General features: G+C 49.1%; 1 protein-coding gene and 1 long non-coding RNA gene across 6 annotated transcripts in view; one reads left to right on the forward strand and one right to left on the reverse strand.

Moving 5' to 3' along the window:
• OPCML (opioid binding protein/cell adhesion molecule like) overlaps nucleotides 1–19,677 on the forward strand; it is a 337,367-nt gene that overhangs the window by 19,159 nt on the left and 298,531 nt on the right. The window lies entirely within an intron of this gene.
• Nucleotides 16,040–19,667, reverse strand: LOC128799332 (uncharacterized). Of its 2 annotated transcripts, XR_008434703.1 has the most exons (3): nucleotides 19,470–19,667; nucleotides 19,077–19,200; nucleotides 16,040–16,748 (listed from the first exon to the last, which is right to left on the reverse strand). It is a non-coding gene; the product is annotated as an uncharacterized LOC128799332 (long non-coding RNA). The 2 variants fall into 2 exon arrangements; XR_008434702.1 differs by lacking the exon at nucleotides 16,040–16,748 and having other exon boundaries at nucleotides 18,981–19,200.

The raw sequence follows: 19,677 nt of genomic DNA on the forward strand, positions 1-19,677 counted from the left end.
GAGTTCAAGCCTGAGTCAACCTTGTGGAAAAACACCCTTGGGGTGCCCAGGAGCACACAGAAACCAGGCATCACTGATGCCTGGCAGCTCTGGAGAATTTGGGAATGCCCTAATCCTGTGAGTATCCCCTTGTGGCTTGGGAGTGGCGACCTCAAAGCCTGGCACCATCCCTTCTTCTCAAGGTTCAGCGTCTGCATTTTGCCTCATTGAATTCCTGGCAGGTGGAAGCACTATTTTTCAGAAAGGGATGTGGGAAGAGGAGGTGGCAAACTTTTGAAACAAAGTTAAAAAAAAAAAAAAAAAAGACCAAAATATAAATGATGCTGCTTGTGGCCTGCAGATTTAATGATATTTGCCCATTTGATTGATGAAGATGATGAACGGGGCTTTGTGGCCTGTTGAGGGTGAAAAGTCTAAGTACCAGGATGGAGAGTAAATCAATCACTTCCCTCTCCCGTGCCAGATGGGATCATCAGTTACCTGCGGATCCCGGCAGCGCTGTACATTACCCCGGCTGAGGGACGGCACGTCAGCCGTGGCTGCTGCCTCTTCTCCCCAGAGATCAATAATCCATGGCCAGGGGAAGCAACACCACAGAAATAAAACTGCTAAAACTCCTCGCCAACTTTATCCCTGCGTCCGGTTTTGTTTGCTACTAGACACATTCTGGCTCCATGTCTCACAGGGTTGGACTGGACACTGGCCCTGCAGTGCTGGGCTCTTCAGGGCAAGGTAGACATGCCTTAAGATTTTAGCCTTTAATGTTTTTCAAATCCTGTGTACTGCATTAGTGCATAACTCTAAACTCCTTATAAAGTGTAGTTAACGCTTCACATTTTAAACAAAACAATTCCTCTAGGCCTGAGATCCATGGACACCCTACAGCTTCAGGCCCCAAAAAGTATAAACAAAAGTGAATTGAGGAGGGGAGAAAACTGAGGGCATTTGACTTCATTACCTGAAGCTGTAATTGGAGGATTAACCCCTGATATGTAAATGGACCAAACTTATATCTGTCTGAAAAACTTGTGACCGTCATGCAAATTGGGTTTAGCCCCTCTCAGAGGTTTTTGACTGCCCAAGGTGTATCTATTGAAGGCCTTTAATAAATACCTACTCTTATTCTTTTAATCTTGTCTAGCCTCTGTTCTAGGTATCCACTCCAAGACATCAGTAGGACACAGGAGATGGAGCACATGGGGAAAGTGCTGGTGGTTTGTTGAAGAATAATCTTCTGTAGATGCTTGCAGTGCCCATGTTATTTTTTGCCCTTTTTTTTTTTTTTTTTTTTTTTTTTGGTGCGTGTGTGTGTATTTTCATGGCCTTTATTTAGTATTTGAGCACTTCCTCGTCTTTACATGCTGAAACCCACAGTGTGGGGGTAAAAAATGGTTCTTTGGGCAGAGGGGTTTGGGTTGCAGGGCTGTATCTCAATGCTGGACTCCTACAGCAGTCAGAGATCTCATTTCTTGGGCATTACAAGCCATGTCCTCCACGTGCCATCCCCATGTTACACCTGCTTTGGGCCAGCACTGTAACTTTATTATTTTGAGTAGTATTTGCCTTACACTTGGCAGAATCCAATGAATTATTTGAGGGTGTGTTGGTAAACAGGGTCTGACAAACAGTGGCTCAGAACCATGTAACAAGCTCAGGACTTGGGATGTTCATCAAAAGTTTTGGGGTTTTATATTTCCTGAGTTCCACCAACCTTGTGAGCAGAGCCAATGTGATTTATGGCTTTGTGTTATACTCCTGTGAAACTTGCAGGATTTTGATATAAAATTCTCCTGGCTTTAACTATCAGGTTTCACCTGAGCCCTGTTTTGGAGGCCGTTAATTCTTTATGTTGTCATTTCTGAAGACCCTTTTACAGCAGGAACTTGGCATTATATAGCACTTAATAATGGGCATGTTGCACTCCAGAGTAAAGAACATTCTGCTGTGTTCAAACCTCTTACAGTGATCACTGCAGCTGCTGATGGCCAGGACAAATGCACCCAGTGTTTTGCAATGTATTTGTGTAGGGAAGCATATTCTGCTCTGGTAGTTTTTGGGTTGTGATTTATGCTCAGAGGTGCAGCAGGACTTTCACACTCTCTGAGTTCTGTTGTCTAAATAAAGTCCCAAGCTGTGTCAGTGGAGAAGGAGAGCTGCCCTTGGGAGGAGTCCATCTCTCTTGTTGACTTGGTCCATTGACCTCCCCAGTCTATTATCAGGACTCATTGGAGAGCTGGCCTTAATTACCTGGCCTCAATATGATGAGTTTAAAGTCCTGCTCGGACAGAGAAGCTGTCACATGCAGAGATCCTCGCCAACCATGAAGAACACGGTGGGAAGCAAAGGAAGGAGGATGCTGTGGTGCCGCAGGGAAGGAGGAGCTGAGATCCTTGTAATGTGTATGGCCTGAGTTTTAAGATCTTAAGAAGGGAGATGTGATGGGCCAGGCTTGGCCCTGTCACAGCAGAGGCAGAACCAGCACGTTAAATTTACAGCCACAGGTGATGTGAAAACAGGAGGACGGGGTGAATTTCAGACAGGAACAGGAAAAAACAGAATCTCAGCACTGTTTTTTTTCCCCTGGATGTGCTGCAGATTCCTTCTGTGACCTTGAGGATGTTTTCAAATCTTTCTTTTCTTCTTGTATCTGGGCTTTCTAGGGCAGGGACCATCTCTTACAATGTCTACTTAATCGAGGTTTGCCTCTTGTTTGAAGTCTCTGGGCACTGCTTTTGATATCAATAACAATCATGATAGTGAGAGACCAAAGACAAAGGAACAGTTCCCAGGAAAAATAGACCAGTGGTGCTCTCCTGTATTGGTAATTCAGGGGTAAGGAATATAGATGAGTTTTGACAAGAAATAAGAAGTACTGGGGAGCTCAGACTGCAGTTCTAGTGTGGACTGAAATCTGATGTACAATGAACAAGCCTTCCAGACCTCCCTGTGCTCTTTTACCTGGCTGGGAGGGTAGGAAGGGAAGCACAAATGTTTCCTAAGAGGACCTGCTTGAATTCATAGTGCCTAGAGCAGGGTTGTGAGATGGGCCCTGAATCCAGGCAGGAGCAGAGGATTTGGGGAGAACAGTCTCCCCTAATAAATCCACACAGCACCTGACTTGCAAATAGGTGAAGTAGAGTTTTTCAGGTTGGAATTGCTGGGTAAATCCAGGACTTCTATGCAGCCCACTGCAGTCATTAGAGAGGGCCTTAAACTCATTCTCTCCTTTTCATTAGCATTGACCATTAGCTCTGGAGAGCCGTGTTATTGATATAAATGTCTTTGAAACCTCCCGAGCTTCAGGCTTTGACGGATTTCATAGGCTGGTTAGGGAAAGTGTTTCTTTTCATCAGTTTTGAATTTGTCACTATTTCAGTGGAATCAAACGGGACTTCTTGTGTTGCAAGGCAGGGAGGGTAGAAATACCAGATGTACTTTATCTCCCTCACTCATTAATTCACATACATTTATCATAAGACTTCCTATTTGTCTCCTTTTTAAGATAAATAATCTCAGCCCTTCCAATCCCTTGTCATATGCAGACAAGAATGATTTAAGGAGCTGGAAAAGTTCCATATGACAAGGGATACAGAGATTCAAGTGTTGAGTCTGGTCCTTTCATTTGTGGAGGACAGATCAGAAATGGACATGACTGGCCTGAATATCCTGGTTTCTCTGCAGATGTCCTGTGGCTAACACAGGGACAAGTGCATGGAAACACATCTGTCCACCTCATTTTGATGCTGGTAACACATTCTGGGCTGTGATAAGTTTGAATTTTGTACAGAATAAGCTACATTTGACAGGAGCTGTCTGTATGGCCTCTTAGTCCCGAACTCAGAAGTGGATGCTGAACGTGTTTGAGTCATTCCCTCTGCAGGAATTTTATAACTTGGCCGAGGTTGTAGCCGTAGTATTTGCTTAAGATCTGATCTACATCTCCTGTAATTGCAAGGTGTCTTCTGGAGGATTTGGAAGAGCTAGGCTGCCTTATTCCCTACTCCCTAATTTGAAGGTTATGCATCACTGTTTTCCCCCGGAATACAACAGTCTTTCCTGGGATACTCGGGAGGATCAGAGGAGGAATTGCAGCAGTCCTGTTTTAGGGTACTAATCCTCTTGTAAATCCCAGCATTTGTATATCTCTAATAATAATTCCTGGCACTTGAATGACGGTTTAAGCACACCCATAAGGAAATAAACACTGAGCTAATCCTCTCAGCGCCCGGGGAGCAGCAGGGTGAACAAGCAGTTAATGTTTGTGGCGTGGGTGGGGCTGCTCTCGATTCCCTGAGCACGGAGAGGGCCCTGGGGGCAGCTGATGCCAGGAGAGGTGTGGGGACAGGAGGCACAGCTCACCTGAGAGATGTCTCTGCAGATAATCCTCACCTTACCCCTCGCTTAGGAGCTGCCTGTGAGCTCAGACGGAACCAACTGCTTGAGAAATCTCTCCCTGCAGCCCAACCTAATTTGTGCTGTCAATCCCCCTCGCTTCCCGCGCTCGTATTTAGCACCATTGATTTATTGGATTGCAGGAATATTAAGAACCTCAAACTATTAGTCCTGATTATAACTTCTTGGCGGCTTCATCACTCCATGTGTCTTGCCGTGCTTGGGAGGAGACAGACTGGGCCCTTCCCTTGCTCCCAGCAGCTATTGAGCCTCAATTTACCACTCTCCTCCTCTCTGCCTTTCCCTGCCCTCCCAAACTTTCCCAAACATGCTTTCCTTACAACCACAGGTGTTTTTGGGAGGGCATGGAGGAATGGAATAACTTTCCCAAGCTGAGATGAACTCATGCACAGCAGAGCCAGGGAGCTGAGGTTGCTTTTGCCCTTGCCCCCGATGTTCCCAATGCACTGGATCACCCCTAATTTCTCCTCTACTGCTTCCCATCCCTTTGCTCCCTTCAGAGCTGTTAACACTGCCTTTTCTTTCCTACCTTCAGTGTCCTCTTTGAAAAGCTCAACATCTTTGGCCTCAGAGCAGCCTGCAGACTGTCTTCCCTTCCCATCCCTTTTCCAAGTCCTGGGTGCTTCCAAAAAGAAATGGGGTCATCCCGAGCGCAGATGGGAATGCATTTAGAGGAGTAAACACCACTTGCAATGAGATGCTGCAGTGACTCTGGTTTTGAAGCTGGCCTGGATCAAGAGAAAAACAGCCTCTGGCAGTGAGGGAGGGGGAGAGCAGGGAATTTGGGGTGAGAAAAGTGCTGAAAGGAACAGTCTGTGCTCCACACTGTGCCCGGGGCGTATGGTGTGTGCAGATGGACCAGGTCCCCCCGGGCTCCAGCTGGGGCCTGAGTGCAAGGACAGTGCTTGGAGGGGCTGTGTGAGCTTCCCCTGTCAGCACCAGGATTTTGGGAGTGCACTGAGGTTGGGCTGTGGGGCATGCAGCAGAGTTTGTGTTTGCTGGCTTTGCGACTGTCCTGTCTTTCTGCTTGGCTTTTCCCTCCAGTGGGAAGGTGTGGGCTCATAAAGGAGTCCCCCGAGCCTTCAGGCTGGGGTCACTGGGGTTTACTGCTCACTGGTACAGGCTGGTGGGTCTGTCAGCTTCCACATCAAAGCTGTGCTTTGCAACTGGGGCCAAGACTTCATGGGGGAAATGGCCTAAGAGGAGTTCATTTGTGGGGGAAACAAATAAAGAGAAATGGCTTTTAGCTGAACCTGAGAGTTCCACATTCTTAAGATCAGAGCTGCTCTTACCTCTGCAGTGCCCTCTAATTGATGCTGGTGCTGCCAAGGTCTCCCAGAATCTGGATGGCTGGGAGCTCCCTGCCTGGGGCTGCCAGCTGTGTGATGCTTTGGAGAGGGTGTCATGTCCCACGGTGACTGTAACAGGTGGGGGTAGAGGCAGCAGGATCCCACCACTCCCATCCCTCCTCGTCTGCATCCAAGCTGCTGGGAGTGATGTCCCCACTCCTGAGCCTCCTTCCCTGCCCTCCAGAGGCTCTGTGCTAAGATAAGAGCTCTGTCTGCAGCCCTGTCCATCTTCCATCACTCAGGGCCTCAGGAATATTTCAGAGGAAGGGTTTCCACTCTGCTGGCTTGAGGCTGGATAACGTCTGGGCGAGCTGCAGCTGAGCAATGGCTGGGGTGTGCTCCACAAGGACCTGGCCCTTTCCCAGGAAAGGCTTTCCATCACTGCTTCCCAGCCCTGTGGCCACGCTCTGCTTTAGCCTAATTACAGCACTGCTGCTTAATAGACTTCAGAGCCTCGACCACAGCTCGCGGCTTTTACTGCCCAAGGAGCAGCCACAGAGGGCTCCAGAATCACAGGGCATCCTCAGCTGGACAGGACTGTGGCAGCAGCTCGCTGGCCACAGAGAGAAACACAACTTTCCCTAGCATCAAGCTGGGAAAGGCTGTGAGAGGATCAGAGAAAAGGATGAGAAACAATTCTTATCTTCCCTTGCTGCACCTGGTTATTGTGAACATGTGGAATGTGTTGTGGAGATTTCTTTGCCAAAGGGTGCTTTCTTAATTAGCCAATGGTAATAGTATTTAGATTGGAAGACCAATTAGGTCCTACTGTAGTGAACTAAGGTATAAAAGTATAGGTTTCTTAATAAAGATTATTGATCAGCCTTCTGTAATGCATGGAGTCTATGCTAATGATTACCCAGCTGAGGACCCATTACTTAAATAAGGGCCCACAAGGCTCATCCAGTGCAGTTCCTGACCCTGCACAGACACCCCAACAATCCCACCCTGTCTCTGGGAGCATTGTCCAACCCGTTCTGGAGCTCTGGCAGCCTCAGGGCTGTGCTCATTCCCTGGTGAGCCTGTTCAGTGCCCAGCACCCTCTGGGGGAAAACCTTTTCCCAATCATCCTAAAATCCACCCTAACAGGATGGATCCTGTTTCACCACTCATCACTTCCAGGGTAGACAGCAGCATCACTTGCAGCTGCAGTTTTAGGTGCTGCTCTCACCTTCAGCAGACAGAAGCAAAGCACAGTCCAGGTGGATTTGGATACTTAAATTAGTACTGAGCAACTCCTCCATCCACTTCCAGCCCTCATCCTTTCCCTTCTCCAGCCTTGCTCCCTGCTCCTGCAGCCCAGATCTGGTGCAGGGATCACAGCAAACACATTACTCATGGAGCAGCCAGCCTGCTTAAGAACCTAAATTTATTTCATTTTCTAAACTGCAGCTGGGAAAAAATAAGAAGCCATTAGGCTGTCAGTTGTCAGAGCTTTACAGGAGCATCAACACATCATGTTTTTCTTTACTGAGACATTAAATGTGTCAAGACCCAGTGATGGACTGTGTGGATCAGATTCAGAGGGCAGAAGGGATGGTGAGTGAGGGCAGGATGGTTTTCTCTGCTCTCCCAGGCTCCAGAGTCTTGGGAACACTGTGCTTTCCCAAATGTCAGAGTCCTTTAGCTGCTTCACCTTAATAGAGCCAGTCACAGGGGTCTGCAGGGATGTCAGCAGGGAACTGAAGCTCAGTGCTCGCCCATCACTGGATGAAGTGGATGAAGCAGCACCACAGGTCTCTGGTGCAGCCCTTGTGGGGAGGATTTGGATGCTGCTGGCAGCCAGGAGCGTTTCTCCCCATTTTCTCCCCGTCAGGAGGTTAATGACTGCCTGACCACGGCAATGTGCCAGGGCAGGGAACTGACAGGCAGAGCAATGTGGAAATCGTGACTTAAGCTAAGGAGAATTCAATGTGAATGGAGGTTTTATTATTTCCCAAAGTACAGCTGAACCCGGGATTTTTATTTTGTTTTTCCTGCGTTTGTCAGATGCCCAGAAACTTCCCAAAGCCTTCAACATCCCGAGGCTCTTCCGAATGCAGTGTTTGGTCTGCATGTACACGAGAAGTGTGGCAAATATTTTATTTCAGATGCTGGCATATTTGCACTGGCACTCACTGCGTTCCATGTGAGTGATGAAAGGCCCTGTATAAATACGGTGTTTCCATTGGTATTGATTGCATTATGATTGCAATTACACTTGCAATGGAGCTGCCTGCATTATGTGTGTTATTAGATTGGCACTCATCATTAGTGCCTGCCTGAGACCACTTTCTTTTTCCTCGAGTCGTGTCTGACACAGCAGGAATGGAGCTGTGGAGGCAGAGCCAAGGCTGGGGTTGGGATGTTGGGTTTTCCTGCAGCACTGACCTGCCCAGGGCAGTGCCTGGGTGGTTCTGGGTCTGAGCAGCTCTTCCCACTCGTGCAGTGGAGTGGCTGATGCTCTCCTGGCACTGCTCAGTGCCTTCAGCTGGATATCCCCTCTCACATGGGGTGGTCGAGCAGCTCAGCTCTCCTGGCAGCTCCTGCTGCACTCCCTCCTGGTGTGTTGAGATCCCTAAAATTCCAAGATGCCATTTAAAATTCCTTCTTGCTCTCTGTGCTGACTTCCTCATTACAGACTCAAATTTCCTTGGATATACTGTGTAGTAAAATATCTCTTCTGTGATTCAACCTCTGTCTTTTTTTGTTTTGTTTTGTTTTTTTGTTTTTTGTTTTGTGAGATGAGGGTGCTGCAGGCTCAGAGGCGGTTTTGATATTTTCCAAGTCAATATCTCTTCCTGCTAGGAACAAGATGTAATCTGTGTGTGTGTGCCTTCACAGGCTCACACAGAGCAGCATCAGGCTCCTGGAACAGGAAGAAAGGGATGTGCATTCCCCAAACGCAGCAGGGAGCTCTGACATTGCCTCTCCCTGGCCTCTGAAGCTGGTGAGAGGATTGCCCTTTGCTCCCCTGCCCTGGAAATGTCATCCTGGCTGGAGAGGGAGTTCTGTGCCTGCTCCTCGCCCGGGGCCGAGGCAGCTCCGTGGCAAATTGATGAGGAGCAGATGCTTTGAGCTCAGGAAGGGTTTTCCCTGCCTGGGCAGGTGTTAATGGGAAAGGTTACAGGTATGATGGGGAGTGAGGACCAGAGTGGGAAGGGGCAGATGGATAAGGCAGGAGGTGGAAGGATGGGGGAAGGAGAGAGAAGCAGGATGTCTGTGCAGGGCTTTCTTCATCCACTCACTTAATTAGAGAGGAGACCCCAACCTGGCCACCCCTGAGCCTTTGAGGAGTGTGGGGGTTTGCTCTGGGCTCTGCCTCTGGCCTCAGCCACTGCCCCAGGGAATCTGCCTAACACTTGAAGAAAGCCAAAATAATTTTTAAAAAACCACAAAGGGGTAAAAATGGGGAGGGAGAGGTGGGCATGAGGAAGGGACACAAAATACACTCCCTCTCTGACAATCCACATGAGTTTGAAGTCAAAACATTCTGTGCATGTCTGTTTTTTCATTCCCTCACCACCTGGTAGCTATTATCAGATGACAATTTATTCCAGGCATCCTCTTGGGGAAAGATTTCACAAGCATCAAGATTTTAAATCCAGAAAGGGCCATGTTTGGCATGGTGTGTGTCTAAGCCAGAGTGTTTGGCTCCCCTTCTCATCTTGGGTTGTGCCCCTCGCTGGGGTTTTGTGTGTGTTCCACTGGCAAAACCTCAGGATTTGGCTCTGAAGTCCTGGATCCTCCACTGGCCTTTGAACCACCTCTTCTGGAAGAATCTCCAGCCACAGCTGGGAGAGGGAAGGACTCTTGGAGTTTGGCTGGGAGAAGGTGGGCGAGTTGTGCCTGGGCTCTGGGACATGCTAAAAAAGGAGTTTTATTTTGTGTAGCCTCAGGAGGTTTGCAAGGCAGATGGAGATGGCTGCAGAGGAGCAGGTAGATCGAAGGAGCACCTGTGTTTCTTTGGAAGGAGAGGATTCCCTCAGCAAACCTCAGCATGCCTCAACATGGCTGTCTCTGATTCAGGAGTTTATCACCAGGATAAATTAGTGCATCAAGCAGACACTTTTGTCTTTGCTTTTCCTTTGTCTTGGAGGCTTATTAGTCAAATTGGTAACTATTAGAATATTACTTTGCTGCTAATGACTTAGTAATAGGTTGCACTGGGATGTTGCAACTCCAAAAACTGCTGTATTTTATGGGAGAGGATGGCTTTTCCCTGTGCATTATGGCTTCCTGAGCTTTCTGCCATTAGAGAATTCTTCCCCTGGTGTAAAATCCCATCCCAGCTCCTCTTGCAGTCCCCCTCTGGACATGCTGCTTCCCACATTCCTAAAAGTGCCTTCCTGGTGCCGCAGCCAGGCGTGACACACGGGGCTGTGAGCACCTCGGTGCCTTGCCAACAGTGAAAATAGACTTGTCATGTTTCGTTTGGTTTGGTTTCCAGCAGATGTATTCACAAATAACTTCATTTGATGGCAATGATGGGGAAAGAAAAGAAAATCATCCCCATGATTTTCTGAATGTTATCCAATGATCTATAAAGCTAGGCAGAAATTTAAAAAATAAAAAGGGAAAGAGAAAGGAGGAATTGTGAAGAGTATGACAAGTGTGTCAGTGTTTCTTGAACACATTACAGCACATAATGCAGTTGGCTTGGGCTCCTAAAGCACTTCAGTGCTGGCTCCTGAGTGCTGAGCTGGGCTGTGCTGCCTGGGTTCCCAACACACAAGGGACACAGCATGCAACAAAACACAGGAAAAATCAGGCAGCCTTTAATGCTCCTAGGGCTGGAGTGATGATGTTTGAGGAGGGAGGGGTGTGACCAGATCACTTGGGTTGTCCCTTGTGCTGCCAGAGCCACAAACCCCAGGGTTTACAGGGCTCAGCATGATGGGATCTGCAAAATCCAGGGAGTCTCTGTCTGGATTTGCTTCTGGTCTGCTCCCGCTGTGAACCCAAATTTCCCAAGTGCGCTGAACACAGCAGGAGGAGCTGGGCAGGTGTGATGCAGGGGGAGTGCCAGCGAGCACCCCAGTGCCCAGGGTGTGCCAGAGCTCCTGTCCTGCACTGCAGCTGCAACAGAAACCTGCTCAGGTGCTGCTGGCCGCAGGCAGCCCCAGGTGTGCAGATCCAGGGTTCTGGGAGGAGCTGGGCCAAGCCATCCCTGCCCGCAGAGTGCCACTGGAGTGGTGCTGGTGGTGGTTTGTAACCTGTACAATCAGAGGTGCTTGGTCACTTCAGCCAAGCAGCTGCTGTTCAGCACCCCCATCGCTCTGGATTTTGGTTTGCTCTGGTTTGAAAGGTGGATTTGTTTTGTTGGCAGGCGGTGGGTGAGGAAGCAGTGCCTGAGCAGAGGGGCTGTGTCACTGCAATTCTGGATAAGGCAGCATGAAGCAAGAAAGGGGAAAATACAAGCAAATAATAATAATAAGAAAAGCAGAATAAAAAATGATGTCATGGGAAGATTTAATGCAAATTCCCTTATTGTCTTGACTGTGTCTGGTGACCAATTCCATGATACTGGGTTGGGTCACCAGGACTGGGGCTCTGAGATGGGACAAGGGACATGGAGCTGGGTTGCTGGAGCACTCCAAGGAGCCTGGTGACCATCTGAGGGCTTGTCTCCAGGTGCCTGGAGGCACAGTGCGAGGCTTTGTCTCTTGTTTAGAGAGAGCCTTGGCTTTTATAAGTTCCAAAATGAGATGGCAAATTGAATTTATTCATGAGCATGGAGGCTCTCTGGGGTTTCCTCTTTAATTCAGTAGACTTGCTTTAAGGGACTCTTTTTTAGCAGTAAAAGGATGGAGTTGGTGCTTTCACCTTTCAAGCTCCCTTTACTGGTGTCCCCCCCTTGCTCCCGAGTCCTGCAGAGTCTGTCCCAGCGCAGAGATGTCCCTTTCTGTGGTTCCCATCCCTTTGTGTGTGGGATGCTGTGCCGGGTTTTTGGGACAAGGCTCCGCTCCTTGTGCAGGGGTTTGGGAGGATCCCTGGGAGGGGGTGCAGCAAAGCTCACCCAGGACCCACCAAGGTCCTTTCTCCTTCCTCCCCATCCCCTTCGCAGCAGGAGCTGTCCGGGTGGGGCGATGCCTCCGCACCTGGCTGGCAGCTGGCTCGTTCCACGCTGTCACTGCCACCCCAGCTCAGGCTAATGGGTGCCACATGGAACGAGCCTCCCACCCCCCGGGAGCCCCGAGGGGTGTCCAAGCAGTGACAGGAAGAGTCACAGGCACAGGGACCTGTTAGTTGCTCTTTCATGGTTCAGCAGGCTCCGTTTCCACCTGCTGCTCTCCGGGGAGTCCCCGCGAGCTGCACAAGGTGCCGTGGGCAGGGAAAACAGGGTGTTTTGTGGGATGTGGGGTGTATTTGTGCAGGATGAAGGTGTGCGTTGGATTTGGGGGTTAAATATCCCCTCCCCAGGTTGTGGGAGATGCTTGTTTCGCTTGTTTCCCTCCCTTTTTCGTTGGCATTGCTGCTAAAAAAGTGAAGGTGGGTTCAGGGAAGGAGGGGAGCCAGAGGCTCTTTCAGCCTGTGAGCACAGCTTGGGCTGGCAGTGCTTTTGTCTCTTGTTTAACCCAACCAAGCACTGTGGGCTGATAACCTCAGAGGGCTGCGCGGCAGCTCTTGTATAAACCATGGAAATCAGGAGAATTTTGCTGTGGTTTAAGTTCATTATGAGCTGAATGTCAGCCTGGGTTTGTCGTCCCTCTGGGAGCGTCGGGAGCCGGCAGGTGGGAAGGTGCAGCACTAAAATTCATTGCCTGCTGAGCTGGCTGCTGTGTGTGCGCACACCTTGCGCTCCCAGCGAGTCTCTGGGGCTGTAAAACCCCGTGGAAGGAGGTGATAAACCCCCCGAGACTCCGGCAGAGCTGCACCTCCACAGCTGCTCCCGCGGTAATGGGACCTCCTGATGCACGGCGAGATCTTTACTGGGAAGGTGCCATTGAAGGACAACGTCTGATGATGTTTGGATCTTAAAGTTTTACAGCTCCCCTGCCTTCGAACAATGCCTAAAAATACTAGTGTATGCAAATTATAAACTAATTTAGATGATGGAGCAGGGGAATATTGCTCATACTCCCCAAGCATGGCATTTCCAATCATATCTTCGTTTCATTTTTAAGCAAAGAAATCATAATCTTGACATGTTTATCATTCAGTGCCTGCACCAATTATCTCTTTGGGTTCATTCTATAGTTCATAGAACTGATAGATTATGATCATGTTGTTAGGAGAATTGTGCAATCATTATTCCTCCAGCTGGAGGAGAAGTTGCAAAACAATTATAAAGAACGATTCTCCTTTGGATTGCTTTTGGAGTTCATGGAATAGGCAAGTTCCCATTACCAGGGACCAGGAGCTGCAAAGTTCCTGCCACTGGTGGGTTTGAACTCTTGTGATCCAAGCCCCGTGTCTTGAGATGCTCATTTCCTCCAGCAAGCTCCAGTTGTAGTTATTATTTTTTTATGGGTTGATATCAGAGAGATGAATGCCATTGGCTGCACGAGGGCTGCGACTTGGAATGATAATTTCCAGTTTAATTACAGTGCAGGGCGCTGGGGATGCACCAGTGGATACCTTTTGGGTTAGAAATTGAGACTCGAGGCTTTTGCATCCAAATAACCCAGTGTGGAATTTTGACTTCAAATCAGGGGAAGTGTGGTTCCCCCAAATTAAGCATTGTTTTCTTTCAAGGCCCTTAATGAGACTCATGGGATTGTGACCCTCCCAAAGAAAATATTTGCAGGAGATGCTGCTAAAGGAGTCCTCTGGGAATTTGGAGTTGAAGGCAGCGTGCTCCTGGGGGAGAGCTTTTCTTTGATCCCCAGAAGGAGCTCTCTAATCTCTTCCATAAACACACTTGGGCAGCTCCAGGGTGATTTGGCAGCCCTGCCTCTGTGATGGATTGTCCCCAGAGGACCACGCCGCCTCCCCGCTCCTCCCCACCCCAGTTCTCCACTCACACTATCGAATTTTCAAGTTACTTGACCAGAAGGCAGCAGAACCAGAAAAACAAATGTCTCGTCAAGACATCATTCCCATGCAAGCATTTTGCCTCCTTGTCTCTCCAGGGCTTTTCTTTCCCTCCTCATGTCCCAGCTGGTGTCAGGACAAGAACAAAGGGCCATCCCCAGTGCCTTGGCTGTGTGTCTGTGCTTATCCAATTTGGGGCTGGATGAAACCCCCTGTCCCCCAGGCCTTTTTGTTTTGCCTTCTCCAAGTGGTCAATATCGACTGCTCGAGCAGAGCTATTTATTTAAGAATGCACCTTGTCAATATTTATGTAGCCTGCAGCTGGCTGAGTGCTCCAGAGCTGTGTGGGGAGTGATGGACGGGCAGGGGGAACGCTCCAGCTGGGACGGGCTCTGTGCTGGGGAAGGAGGGAGCAGCCTTTGAGGGGCTCTGGTGATTTTGCTGTGCTTTGGAGCAGCAGTTTCCTCCCTGTGCTGGTTACACTTCCCTCCTCCTTCTCTGAAATTCTTCCTTTCCCTCTTCAGCCCCACTCTGGAGGGCTCAGATTTTCCTCTGGGGAAGGGAGAGGACAATCACATGCTTGCCACGAGATCCTCAGTTCCTTTTGGGAGCAGAACTTGCTTCTGCTGTTAATTACCTGTTTAAATTACGTGGCCAATAACAGAGAACCTTCAATTAGGTTATTCAGGTGTTGCACACCCAGGGAAAAAGTGTGAATGTCCTAGACCCAAGCTTATGTTTTAATATGAAAACTGTTTTTATATGCTGGGTAGAGGTGCCAAGAGTCCTTCAGCTTTAGAGGAAACATGGAGAAACTGGAATTATTATTTATTATTTTGCAACACCTCCCACCCCAAGCTCCCAGAGTTAACAGGCTCCCTGTAGCTCTCCACTGGCTGGGATTTAGTAGATGGATAAACACATTTTATTTCTTTAGAAAGGGGAAAAGTTGTTTACAAATTTTAAACCAGAATGGGAATGTTGTTTTTTGTCAGGACCATTTAATGAACAAGAACAAAATAATGTTTAAAAAGCCTTTGAAGTGTCCCTTTCAAAAGCAAAACTGAAGTGCTGGGGGGAATATTAAATGCCACAAACACAAGGTATTAATGCTTATTAATGAGCTAAGAGAAGAATAAAATGCAACTGAAAGCAGAAATTCATGCCTGACACCCAAACCTTTGTGAAGGCTCTGCCACATCTCCACAGGAGAGGGTCATATCTTTATTTAAAAACAAATAAAGCCACAAAATGTGTCTTTAGGGGAAAATCAGCTGTGGGGCTTCCAGATTTACATTGATGTTATATTAGTGGTGGTCAGGGGAAGACCCTTCTGGGTAGGAAACACTCAAGAGAACACTCTGAGGCTCTTGCATCTTCCTTAAGCAATATCACAAGGATGAGCTTAAGTGCTGCTATTTCTGCTTGACAGTGCTTTTCTCAAAGTGTGTTTGACTTTTTTAATATTAGATAGTGGCAAGGGTATTATTTTTGGTCAATTCTCCTTTTCCTTTTAATTATTGTAGCAAGGATGCAAAAAAACCCCCCTGTTTTAAAAACAGGTCCTCTGATGAGTCAGAGCAAGATTTGCTTGTCCTGAAGAGCAGCTCCAAGGAGATCACAGGACATATTTCCAATTACTTCATGGTCAAACCATTACAAAATAAAAATATTTCTAAGTGCCAGAGGAGGGAGCCAGCAAAACACAGGAAATCAGAACATTTCTGCCTTTTTAATATCTCTTTTCCTAATGAAATCAGAAGAAATTGAGTGGAGCAGCACCAAACTTTGCTGTCAGTTGAGAAAGTTGATGAAGTGGTGTCAGTGTGTGATGGATGAGTTGGGAACACTCACTTTAAAAATCAAAAGTCTGTGGCTCTGGGAGGATCGGGCTTTCTCCTTTCTGCTCTGCCCACCTGTTCCAGTCTGGTTTTTGCAGTAACCTCAGGGGTTATTTCTGGCCTTTTCCATGCTCTTACAGCATAGAACAATCCATGGGGATAGCTTGAGAATTTATGCTTGTCCAGGCTTGTCACTGCTCTCCCCACGAAGCAGAGCTGGATTTGGCTGATGGGCTCTCGGATGGGCCAAGGCACACGATAATTCATGGCCTCACAGAATGGTTTGGGTTGGGAGGGACCTTAAATCTCATCTCATTCCAACCCCCTGCCATGGTCAGGCACACCTTCCACCAGCCAGGTTGCTTTAAATCCCATCCAACCTGGCCTTGGACACTTCCATAGGTCGGCATACACGTTCTCCCTGGAAAAAGGAATGATGGCAGGGATAGTGCCAGCATGGAGCTGCAGCATCCCTCCCTGGGAGGACGTTGGGTTCGCAGGGGACACGTGCTGGAGTGCAGCTCATCGCTTCCATGGGGAATGTGGGGACCACGGTGCTGCCTGGAAAAGCTGGGGGAGGCAGGGAAAAGGACATCTGTGAGATGCCGGAGGCGTCTCTCCACCCCGCAGCGCTGCTGTGGGAGGCAGGGAGGGATGGAGAGAGCTGCGCTCTGCCCTGGGCAAAGCAGGCGAGCTGGGTGACCCCAAACACCCCTGTGCAGCCCCAAAACTCCTCTCCAGCACCTGGGATGGTTGGGAGCTGCCAGTGCCGCTCAGTTTTGGGCCTTGCCTTTTGGTTTGTGTGTGCTCCGTCACTCCACAAATTCCCATTCCCCGTCGCCTTGCAAAATGCCTGCGCCGCATATGAAATGGAGGAGATAAAATTACAGGATCTGAGAATTGGCCGGGCTCTGTGCAATATATAACATACCAGATGGTCCTACAGGATGCCTCTGAAATATCTGTGCAATAGCATTTTAAGAAACTGATATAACTGATCAGGCAGCATATGGAAAAGACTTTCTGTGCTGTGTGAGAGTGCGGTGCCCCCTCTCCCAGCACCTGCTCTGCCTCCCCAAATTAGGGGTGCCACGCAACAATGAGCATCTCCCTTATTTAATGGGAGATGTTCCCATCACACATCTGGGACAGGGCCCTGCAGCTGGGAGAGCACCATTCCAGTAGGATCCTGTAAAAAAAAAAAAAAAAAAAAACAATAGTTGTTGTCAATCAAGGGCAGAGTGAGAACACGGTGGTTTGGTGGCTTCTTCACAACAACAGCCTTCAGGATGGCCTTTTCCTGGAAGCGTCCCAAGGATGGGGCTGTTTGCACGGAGTTTCTGACCACCCAGGCTCCTTCCTGCTGCTCTGCTGTAAATGGGGTTTTGGTCACATATTTCCCACCTCTCAGTGCCTTAAGCAGAGGGCAGTGGGTTTGTGGGAGCTGACAGACCCCCAGAAAGCTCCTTCTGGAAGGGAAGGAGCACCTCCCTCATCCCTGGGCAGCATCACAAGCCCTGGGTCTCCAGCTGGAGTTTTGCCCCTGCTCTTCATCCTTTGAGCCACCCCAGTCCATCCAATTTTGGATGCACCTCGTGTGCTCATCTTGCCTGTGGTGTCCCTGGGCTGCCTCTTGCCCTGTGCACATCCAAAGCCTCTCCTGCCTGTTTGCTATTCCCTGCTCCTCTGCCTGGCCTCACACGTGGGCTGACCCCTCTGTCAAACAGAATGGACAATATTTCCTCTCCACAAGGCTTGGCTCATATTCTTTGAGGTACTTCGGGGTCATGGGATGAAAGGCTCCTTGCTGCTTCTGCAATGAGTCCAAGTCGAGCTAAGAATAGATCTATAAACAAGCCAGCAGGGAAGGCTTCCCTGGGGAACCTCTCAGGACTCTCAGAGAATGTCATTGCTGGAGTCATTGTCACAGGAGATGTGGACCCTGCTGAGCCCTTGCTCTGGGGGGTGCCTGCCTTTCCTGTGTGGGGGATGGCTCTCAGCAAATCCTCTCCCAAACTGCAGATTGCTTTTGGTCCCAAGGAGCAGTGCTGGGGTTGGACACCCCAAAGCTGAGGCAGGAGAGGGAATATTGCATCCAGTGGCTGCAGGAGCTGTGGTGGGCGATGTTGCAGGACACAGCTGGTGGGCTCCTGCTGGGATCTGGAGGGATGGAACCAATTTTCCTCCCAAACCTTTCTCCTTGGGTGCCCTGGGAGGGGGGTGAGGGCTGGGATGAGCTGCAGGGATGGGTTTTTCACCGGCACGTGAAATGCTCTGGCAGGAGGCTCCACGCTTGGTTGCTACCCACGCTCGTGCAGAGAGGTATTTCGAGCTGTCAGTCTGGCGTGCTGTCTGTCTGTCCACCCACCCAAGCATCTATAAAAATCCAGGCTGGATTAAATGTCTGTCAGAGCCCTGCTGCTGGAGCCAGGGCTCCTGATGTTGATCATTGTCCTGGAACCCAGCGTCCAGGTGGAGAGGGTCAGGATTGGAGCCCAAAATGTGCAGCCTCATCAGCTTGATCCCTGTTTCTGGAGTAATCTACATAAAAGCTGAGAGTGAGAACCTTGCAGAAAGCAGGCTTCCCTCCTTTGTCTTTCCTGACTGTCCTCTCTGTTATCTTGACGGCTTCTGCTTGGCTGCTGTGTTGCTCTTTAATCTGGAGCCCTCTGTTCTTACCTGAGCTACAGAGGCTTGACGAGGAAAGCCACTGAACTTGGAGAAAAATGAAAAGGAGCAAAGCTTAAAAAAATGTTTTCTTTTGCTCTCATTATTAAGAAAAAAAATAGAAAAAAAAAAAAAGAAGAAGAGAAAACCCAACCCCCAGAAGTGCACAGACAGTGAGCGATGCCTGGATTCATCCTTGAACTGTCTCCTGCTTATGGATCAGGGATGCATCATTTCTGCTCTGTTTTCTTTCTTTTCCCCCGCTCTTTTCCTGACATTCAATCATTTTGATCAAAGCCAAGCACACAAAAAACTCTTTGCTTTCAACCCATTGACTGGGAGAAGGAAGTACTGCCCCGGTCCTGAGGAGAGCACCTTTGGAGAGGGAGGGATGGGAAGCCTGGAGCAGGGAGGCGTGAGGGGATGGGGGGTGGCACAGAAGGAACTCGATGCCTGCGTGGAGATAATGTTTTGTACATGACAACAATGGGTAATTACTGTAATCAAAGATCTGTGTGAGGGTATCTTGTGTTTCATCGCTCCTGGCGCTGGCCCATCCTCCTGAGGGCTGAGGAGGGGATCAAACTCCCTCGCTGGCTTTTCCCACCACCCTCCTTCCCATGAGGATTCCTCCCAGGAGATGGGGTGCTCCAGAGGGTGGTGGTGTTTTGGGGGGTGGCTGGGAGCACCTGGGGTGCACAGGGGACGGGCTCTTCTCAGGAGTGCCCAGAGAGGGCAACGAGCACAATCAAAGTGCAAGAAGTTCTCTTTAAATGTAAGAAAAGCTGTTTCAGGGAAGTGGTGCTCCAGCACTGGAATGGGCTGTCCAGGGACACTGTGGGGTGCTGACCTCCTGGTGCTGCCACGTTTTCCAGGGCTCACAGCACATCGTTGGAGGTGCCTCATCCAGCATGCAGCAGGTAATGATTCTTGATGGGAATTAGGACCCTGTCCATCTGGCCCTGTTCTGCCATCTAACAAGAGGAGATAAGTGCACTTAACAACACACCAGTTCTTGTTCAGGCCCCTTCTTCCCAAGCCAGAATCAATAGCAGGTCTCTACAGCTTTTAGAGATTTAGATCCCATCTTTTCATCTCTCATTTTTCCCAAGCAGCATGAGCATGATTTCTCTTTTTTTTTCACTCTGTGGAAATTTTCCCATTCCACCTTTCATCTGCACCTGCGTGGCGCCGGCCCAGCCGGGGCTGCAGCTTGCACACCAGATAAGAAACCACACCATACCAGGCTCCCTGATCCCCATCTCCCCCTCTCTCCTGGTCAGGAGCTCTCCCACAGTCTCATTTATCTTCAAAGTGCTTTACAAACGCTAATTAATTCCCTCAGCAACCCGCTGGGGGAGGTGAGGCATCGCTGTTTGCCCTCAGCCACTGATGCCAGCACCCTCATTTCTCGCCCTCGGTTTCTTCCCTGCTTGCTGTGCTTGCCCTGG

This window comes from Vidua chalybeata, chromosome 23 (assembly GCF_026979565.1).
Source record: "Vidua chalybeata isolate OUT-0048 chromosome 23, bVidCha1 merged haplotype, whole genome shotgun sequence".
NCBI lineage: Eukaryota > Metazoa > Chordata > Aves > Passeriformes > Viduidae > Vidua > Vidua chalybeata.